Source organism: Gopherus evgoodei, unplaced genomic scaffold (genome assembly GCF_007399415.2).
Source record: "Gopherus evgoodei ecotype Sinaloan lineage unplaced genomic scaffold, rGopEvg1_v1.p scaffold_43_arrow_ctg1, whole genome shotgun sequence".
Lineage (NCBI taxonomy): Eukaryota > Metazoa > Chordata > Testudines > Testudinidae > Gopherus > Gopherus evgoodei.
This window is the reverse complement of record NW_022060064.1, coordinates 755,580-764,316: the sequence shown is the minus strand read 5'-3', so window position 1 is coordinate 764,316 and position 8,737 is coordinate 755,580.

Here is an 8,737-nt window from a genome sequence, read left to right as displayed (position 1 = left end):
CTAGGCACATTAATTCGGTGGTGTGCGTCCGTGGTCCGAGGCGAGCGTCGATTTCTGGAGCGGTGCACTGTGGGTAGCTACTGTAAAAGAATGAGGTCAATAATGTCGATTTGCATCCACACTAACCCTAAATCGATATAGTAATATCGATTTTAGCGTTACTCTCGTTTCGTAGGAGTACAGAAATCGATTTAAAGAGCCCTTTAAATCGATATAAAGAGCAGTGTAGTGTGGATGGGTGCAGCGTTAAATCGATTTAACGCTGTTAAAATCGGTTTAACAGCGTAGTGTGGACCAGGCCTAAGGTGCCGCAGGACTCTTTGCAACTCCTGAGGGCTCAGCCGAGTGCTAGTTGATTAGTGAGCCGCAAGGCATCCCCTGGGATGTGTCCCTCCCTGACTTCCCCACCTCAACCAAGCAAAAACAATTTCCCTGGAACCTAACCCACCTCCCTTCACATTAATTCTTATGGGGAAATCGCATTCGCTTAACATCGTTTTGCTTAAAGTATTGGGGGGGGGGGCAAGGCCCCAAGTAACTGGCAATATGGCGTGGGATTAAAAGTTTACATTCTCAGGCCTGCTATCGCCCTCAAATTGCCCCTCAGATTAATCAGTATGTTCCCTTGAAGCTAGCATGAGTACATGTAATCATTTATCATTTTCTTTTGTTTATGGTATAAAATGTAATCGATCAAAAGGGGGCTCTGTGTAGTTAATTAAAGGCTCCGGAACTTAATGTATTGTAAATAATCAATTGTGGCACCTGTGAACATCTTTGTAAACAAGTAGGGTATATAAGACGTGGCAAAGATAACGGGGTGTGCAGGATTTGAGATTTGTATATCTCCCAGCACCTTATTTGAATTCAAATAAAGAAACTTGTTTCTCCACTCCGGTGTAATTATTGGGGATACGCACACCGGGCAAACGAACCCCAGCTGTTGCCCCCTGCAACGGTATCAGAGGGGTAGCCGTGTTAGTCTGGATGTGTAAAATCAGCAAAGAGTCCTGTGGCACTTTATAGACTAACAGACGTTTTGGAGCATGAGCTTTCGTGGGTGAATACCCACTTCGTCAGATGCATGCATATTCACCCACGAAAGCTCATGCTCCAAAACGTCTTGTTAGTCTATAAGGGGACACAGGACTCTTTGCTACTTTTGCTTAAAGTAGCGTTTTTCGGGAACTACAACGTTAAGAGAGGAATTACTAGGCGGTTCTGCTGCCCTTGATTCACACACCGAGGCTAACAACCCTCTCTTTACTCCTGCCCCAGGAACAGCAGGCTGAATTCCCAAGCCCTGGTACTCCCCACAGGGCAGAAAGCCATAGCCCATGGGCAGAGTTTGGGGGCACAGGGAATGTTGCTTGCCCTAAACTACAGGGCAAGAGCAGGGCAGTCCCAGGGCAGTTCCCCACCTCCTTCTCTCCCCACTCCCTGGCAAAGTCGGAGGTGGAAAGCCAGAGCCAGGCATGCAGGACAGCTGCCGCTCTGGCTGATGCCATGGGGCAGGCAGCCACGGCCCTTGTCTCCTGCTGATGCAGGGGGTTGAAGAACAGCTCCCAGCCCCCACTTTGCTCATGCAGCTGGTAAGAGCTGCCCGGGTGGAGGACCCAGCTCTGTGGCTGGAAGAGCTCTCAGGGAACAGGGACTGCAGGGAAGCCCTCCTGGCACACAGACCCTCCCTGCAGAGCTATTCTCCCATCCTCACACAGCCCCAGATGCCCTCCTCCTGCACCCTGAGCTACCCCTCTGCCTGCACACAGCCCCTAGTTACCTTCTTCCTGCACCCTGAGCTATCCCTCTGCCCGCACACAGCCCCTAGTTACCCTCTCCCGGCACCCTGAGCTATCCCTCTGCCTGCACACAGCCCCTAGTTACCCTCTCCCTGCACCCTGAGCTATCCCTCTGCCCGCACACAGCCCCTAGTTACCCTCTCCCTGCACCCTGAGCTATCCCTCTGCCTGCACACAGCCCCTAGTTACCTTCTTCCTGCACCCTGAGCTATCCCTCTGCCTCCACACAGCCCCTATTTACCCCCTCCATGCACCCTGAGCTATCCCTCTGCCTGCACACAGCCCCTAGTTATCCCCTCCCTCCACCCTGAGCTATCCCTCTGCCTGCACACAGCCCCTAGTTACCCCCTCCCTCCACCCTGAGCTATCCCTCTGCCTGCACACCACCCCTAGTTACCCTCTTCCTGCACCCTGAGCCATCCCTCTGCCTCCACACAGCCCCTATTTACCCCCTCCATGCACCCTGAGCTATCCCTCTGCCTGCACACAGCCCCTAGTTATCCCCTCCCTCCACCCTGAGCTATCCCTCTGCCTGCACACAGCCCCTAGTTACCCCCTCCCTCCACCCTGAGCTATCCCTCTGCCTGCACACCACCCCTAGTTACCCTCTTCCTGCACCCTGAGCCATCCCTCTGCCTCCACACAGCCCCTATTTACCCCCTCCATGCACCCTGAGCTATCCCTCTGCCTGCACACAGCCCCTAGTTACCCCCTCCCTCCACCCTGAGCTATCCCTCTGCCTGCACACCACCCCTAGTTACCCTCTTCCTGCACCCTGAGCCATCCCTCTGCCTCCACACAGCCCCTATTTACCCCCTCCATGCACCCTGAGCTATCCCTCTGCCTGCACACAGCCCCTAGTTACCCCCTCCCTCCACCCTGAGCTATCCCTCTGCCCGCACACAGCCCCTAGTTACCCTCTCCCTGCACCCTGAGCTATCCCTCTGCCTGCACACAGCCCGTAGTTACCCCCTCCCTGCACCCTGAGCTATCCCTCTGCCCACACACAGACCCTAGTTACCCCCTCCCTGCACCCTGAGCTATCCCTCTGCCTGCACACAGCCCCTAGTTACCCTCTTCCTGCACCGTGAACTACCCCTCTGCCTGCACACAGCCCCTAGTTACCCTCTCCCTGCACCCTGAGCTATCCCTCTGCCTGCACACAGCCCCTAGTTACCCTCTTCCTGCACCGTGAACTACCCCTCTGCCCGCACATGGCCCCAGTTACCCTCTTCCTGCACCGTGAACTACCCCTCTGCCCGCACATGGCCCCAGTTACCCTCTTCCTGCACCATGAACTACCCCTCTGCCCGCACATGGCCCCAGTTACCCTCTTCCTGCACCCTGAGCTATCCCTCTGCCTGCACACAGCCCCTAGTTACCCTCTTCCTGCACCCTGAGCTATCCCTCTGCCTCCACACAGCCCCTAGTTACCCTCTTCCTGCACCCTGAGCTATCCCTCTGCTCACACATGGCTCCTAGTTACCCCTCTCCCTGCATCCTGAGCTGTTTTCAAACCTTTTGAGCCCCCCACCTCTGAGTTATAACTTTTGGTTGCGCCCCTCCCTCCCCCCCAACAGGCTGGGTGGCAGAGGTGAGTCGGGGTGCAGGTGGTATTCCTTCCCTGGACCCTGCCGTGTGGAGGTGGCTCGAGCTCACTGGCCCCTGCTCCCCCAAAATAAAAGTCAAACTACACCTAAGACCAAGCCCCACCCCCAGCCCAGAGCCCCAAGTCCCCCTTTCCCCTGCTGGGCCCTGGAGTTTTTATAGTATGTTTGGGGGGAGGGCAAGGTTTCTGCCGCACTCTGAACTCTAGGGTACCGATGTGGGGCCCTGCATGAGAACCTCTAATCTTACCTAGCAGCTTAGATCTGGTTTTGCTGCCACCATCCAAATTAGGTCAGTGAGGGACGGCGGTGGCACAGAAACAGGGAGGGAACCTAGAAATGCATCTGGGGAAGGTTCTATGGCAGCAGCACGTTTAGCAGAGGCATCAGCAAATGCGTTACCATTAGCAACATCCGCATCCGCCATCGAGTGGCCCGGGCACTTAACAGTAGCTAGGGCAGACGGAAGTAAAACTGCATACAGGGGCCATTGTTGATAAGGGTCCCGGCGGAGATAAGGAAACCCCAAGCTTGCCAGAGGGTGCCAAAGTCATGTACAACCCCTAAAGCTCATTCAGCAGTCTGAGGCTCGCAGACAGCTATTTAACACAAAAAGCCAAGTTATCCTTTTCCTTAGGGCTACCATCCCCTTCACTTCTCAAATGCCAACTTATAGTCTCATAGGTAGCGCCAGATCAGTGCCATAGGGAGATTCGTGTCAGGGGAGGGTAGCTTCATTTAAAAGGAGCCACTTTAGATTAACAGTGAGAGCCAAGAGAGCCACGGGGGAGAGATCATATGAGAAGAGCAATATCCTACACCACCTACCTCCTTCCCAACCCTAGCAAGGGAGGCCCCTCTCCCGCCGTCCCTCACTGACCTCACCCTGCTCCAGGACTCTGCCCCAGAAGCCGAGAAAGACGCCTGGGTTGCTCAAGGTTGCACTTTACATACTGATTCCCTTTGGCGTTTGCGAACTGGAGCCTTTGTGACCCCCCTGTTTTAGCTATACCCGTCTCTGGCCGCCCTGCTACACGGTTTTCCACGTGCCGGAAAGGAGGAGACAGTCTCTGCTGTAACTAAGGCAGGATGGTGGGTCCCCCATTTCAGCTCCAGGCCCCAGCGTGCCAAGCGCGTGCTTGGGAAGGCATGCCGCGGGGGGCGCTCTGCCGGTTGCCGGGAGGGCGGCAGGCGGCTCCGGTGGACCTCTCGCAGGTGTTCCTGCGGAGGGTCCGCTGGCCCTGCGGCTCCAGTGGAGCATCATGGTGGCACGCCTGCGGGAGGTCCACCGGAGCCCCGGGACCGGCGAGTAGCAGAGCACCCCCAGCGGCATGCCGCCATGCTTGGGGTGGCAAAATGGCTAGAGCCGGCCCTGATAACAAGCAACAGCTGCATTTTGTTTATACATAGGTCATCCTGATATCTTGTTTTTCTCACTTATGAGACTCCAGGCTACTTTTCATATTAGCTACACATTCTCTACACAAGGTCGCAACAACTTCTCACGCAGTTCTTTCCCACTTGCCTCACACAATCCTCGCTTCTACAAATCTAGCGTTATTAGGGTTACAGTTAGCCTGACTCTTGCTAACAGAGACTGTCATGCATTAAGAGCCCCTACAAATCCCTGTCAGTTCTTTCGCTACTTCCACGAAATCAACAAAGGGGGCAGGTTTGCATCAAGCAGAAACACACACAACTGTCCCTCCGGAACCTGGCCAGTCATGAAACTGGTTTTCATAGCCTCTCTATTCTGAGCAGCGCACCCTGCATTGTGCTTCTTATGGCGCACACGAGAAGCGCAAAAAAGCTTATGCTCAACTCTATTTGGCTAAGTCTACATGACAGGATAAATTTGAATTAGCTTTAGCCGATTTCATAAAACAGATATTATAAAGTCGATTGTGCCCGTCCACACTAGGCACATTAATTCGGTGGTGTGCGTCCATGGTTTGAGGCTAGGGTCGATTTCTGGAGCGGTGCACTGTGGGTAGCTACTGTAAAATAATGAGGCCAATAACATCGATTTCCGTCCGCACCAACCCTAATCCGATATAGTAATATCGATTTTAGCATTACTCCTCTCATTTTGTAAGAGTACAGAAATCGATTTAAAGAGCCCTTTAAATCGATATAAAGAGCAGTGTAGTGTGGACGGGTGCAGCGTTAAATCAATTTAACGCTGTTAAAATCGGTTTAACAGCGTAGTGTGGACCAGGCCTGAGAAAGGAATCAAACCCCAACCAGATGAGAAATTACAGAGAATGAAATATTATGCGAAAGTCACTAGATGGCACCACAGGACTAGGAATACACATTGTACATTTCCTAACAGAGTTTCAGCTGTAAGCCCTTTGCCGCACACATTGATTGCACACAGAGATATTTGTTTCGGTGGCAGGATGCTGCTAACAGCACTGATGTTAGTTCAGTGATTCCTGGAAGTTAACCCAACTCCAGTCACCTATACTCACCCCCCTGCCTAATCCAGACATCAAAATGTCCCACGGCAAGTCCTTGCTGAGGCTGAGGGATAACAGGGTGGTCATAGTTCTGGGTGTCCTCAGGGACGGCTCCAGGACTCAGCATGCCAAGCGGGAGGTCTGCCGAAGCCGCGGGACCAGCGGACCCTCCGCAGGCAAACCACTGAAGGCTGCCTGCTTTCCGTGCTTGGGGCGGCAAAATGCCTACAGCCGCCCCGGGTGTCCTGATCAGGATGTCACACCTGGACTGCCGCCAACAGAACAATGCTGATTTACACCTCCTGGGGACCTGGCCCCATTGATGCCAAAGGAGAGATGCCCACTGATACCAACTGGCATCTGGCCCCATTGACAAATCGGAGGATTGGGCCAAAAGAAACCTGATGAGATTCAACAAGGACAAGTGCAGAGTCCTGCACTTAGGAGGGAAGAATCCCAGGCACTGCTACAGGCTGGGGACCGACTGGCTAAGGGGCAGTTCTGCAGAAAAGGACCTGGGGATTACAGTGGATGGGATGCTGGGTATGAGTGAGCAGTGTGACCTTGTTGCCAAGAAGGCCAACGGCATATTGGGCTGTATTAGTAAGAGCATTGCCGGTAGATCGAGGGAAGTGATTATTCCTCTCCATTTGGTATTGTTGAGGCCACATCTGGAGTTTTGAGTCCAGTTTTGGGCCCCCCACTACAGAAAGGATGTGGACAAATTGGAGAGAGTCCAGCGGAGGGCAACAAAAATGATCAGGGGGCTGGGGCACATGACTTACGAGTATCAGAGGGTAGCCGTGTTAGTCTGGATCTGTAAAAGTACGAGGAGAGGCTGAGGGAACAGAGGTTGTTTAGTCTGCAGACGAGAAGAGTGAGGGGGGATTTGATAGCTGCTTTCAACTACCTGAAGGGGGATGCAACGAGGATGGAGCTCGGCTGTTCTCAGTGGTGGCAGAGGACAGAACAAGGAGCAATGATCTCAAGTTGCAGTGGAGGAGGTCTAGGTTGGATATTAGGAAAAACTATTTCCCTAGGAGGGTGGTGAAGCACTGGAACGGGTTCCCTAGGGAGGTGGTAGAATCTCCAGCCTTAGAGATTTTTAAGGCCCAGCTTGACAAAGCCCTGGCTGGGGTGATTTAGTTGGGAATTGGTCCTGCTTTGAGCAGAGGTTGGACTAGATGACCTTCTGAGGTCCCTTCCAACCCTAATCATCTATGATTCTAAGGTTATTATAGTTTGCTACAGCCAAGATTATAACCCCACAGTGCCAGGTGCTGCACAGACCCAGACTGAGATCAGTAACCTGAGTTTGCTAGGTGCTGCAGAGAGAGACACCCACGGACACAAGGGTCCTGTCTCAACCTGCTCATAATCTAAATAGACAAAGGGTGGCAGAGAGGACCAATCAGAATTGTTTCTGTAAAACTTTTGGTTTCTGTCAAAACACAGCTGTTCGATCAACCTGAGGATTTTGGCTGAAAAGTTTCATGTGATTCAACATTGACCTTTTTTTCACAAAATATCAGAAAACAAAAAAACTTTCAATAATACATTAGACATAGAACCATTGACCACTACCCATTGAGCCCGACGATCTAGCCAGCTTTCTATCTGCCTTATAGTCCATTCATCCAGCCCATACTCCTTTAACTTGCTGATAAAAATACTGAGGGAAACTCTATTAAAAGCTTTGCTAAAGTCGAGGTATATCACATCCACTTGTGGATCTTGATCGCAGTCCATAAGTATCCACATGGGGAACAAAGATATACAAATGGGCTCTTCATAGAATCATAGAATATCAGGCTTGGAAGGGCCCTCAGGAGGTATTTAGTCCAACCCCCTGCTCAAAGCAGGCTCAATCCCCAACAATCAGACCATCAGAGAAATGTTAATGAAGAGGCAATGGCTGGAAGGTGGACCTAGACAAACTCAGACAGGCAATAAGGTGTCATTTTTTTAAGACAAGAGTAATTAACCATTGGAACAATTTACTAGGGCTACGTCTACACTACAGCATAAAATCGAAATTACTAAAACCGGTTTTATAAAACCGATATTATAAAATCGATTTTATGCGTCCACACTAGGGCACATTAATTCGGTGGTGTGCGTCCATGGTCCTAGGCTACCATTGATTTCCGGAGCGGTGCACTCTGGATAGCTACATTAAAGGAATGAGACCAATAACTTCGATTTCCGTCCACACTAACCCTAAATCGATATAGTAATATCGATTTTAGGGTTACTCTTCTCATTGGGGAGGAGTACAGAAATCGATTTTAAGAGCCCTTAAAATCGATTTAAAGTGCCTTGTAGTGTGGACGGGTACAGAATTAAATCGATTTAACGCTGTTTAAATCGATTTAACTGTGTAGTGTGGACCAGGCCTAAGAATCATGGTGGATTCTCCTTCACTGGCAATTTTTAAATCAAGAATTGCTGGTTTTTTGCCTTAAACATCTGCCCTAGGAATTATTTTAGGGATGTTTTCTGGCCTATGTGAGACAGCAAATCAGAGTAGATGATCATAATGGTTCTTTGTGGCCTTATGTAATCTATGACTAAAAATGATAGGACCAGAGCCTCAGAGGATGTGAATAAACACAGGTATATTGAAGTCTCACAGATTCACATCAGCTGTGGATCCAGCCTGAATCTTCAGGCCTCATGGATATGAAGAAAACCTTCAGGATGTGACCTGAATGTAAACTGATGCAGCGACACAGCCTGAGTTTGCAGAGAGCCTGAGCCCATTGCTTTGAAAGGAAGGTGGTGAGTTGCTCCCCATAAGGGCCATTAACTCTGACACATGAGGAGAACAATTTCCAGCTCCCGATGACTACATCAGTGCTGACGAAAG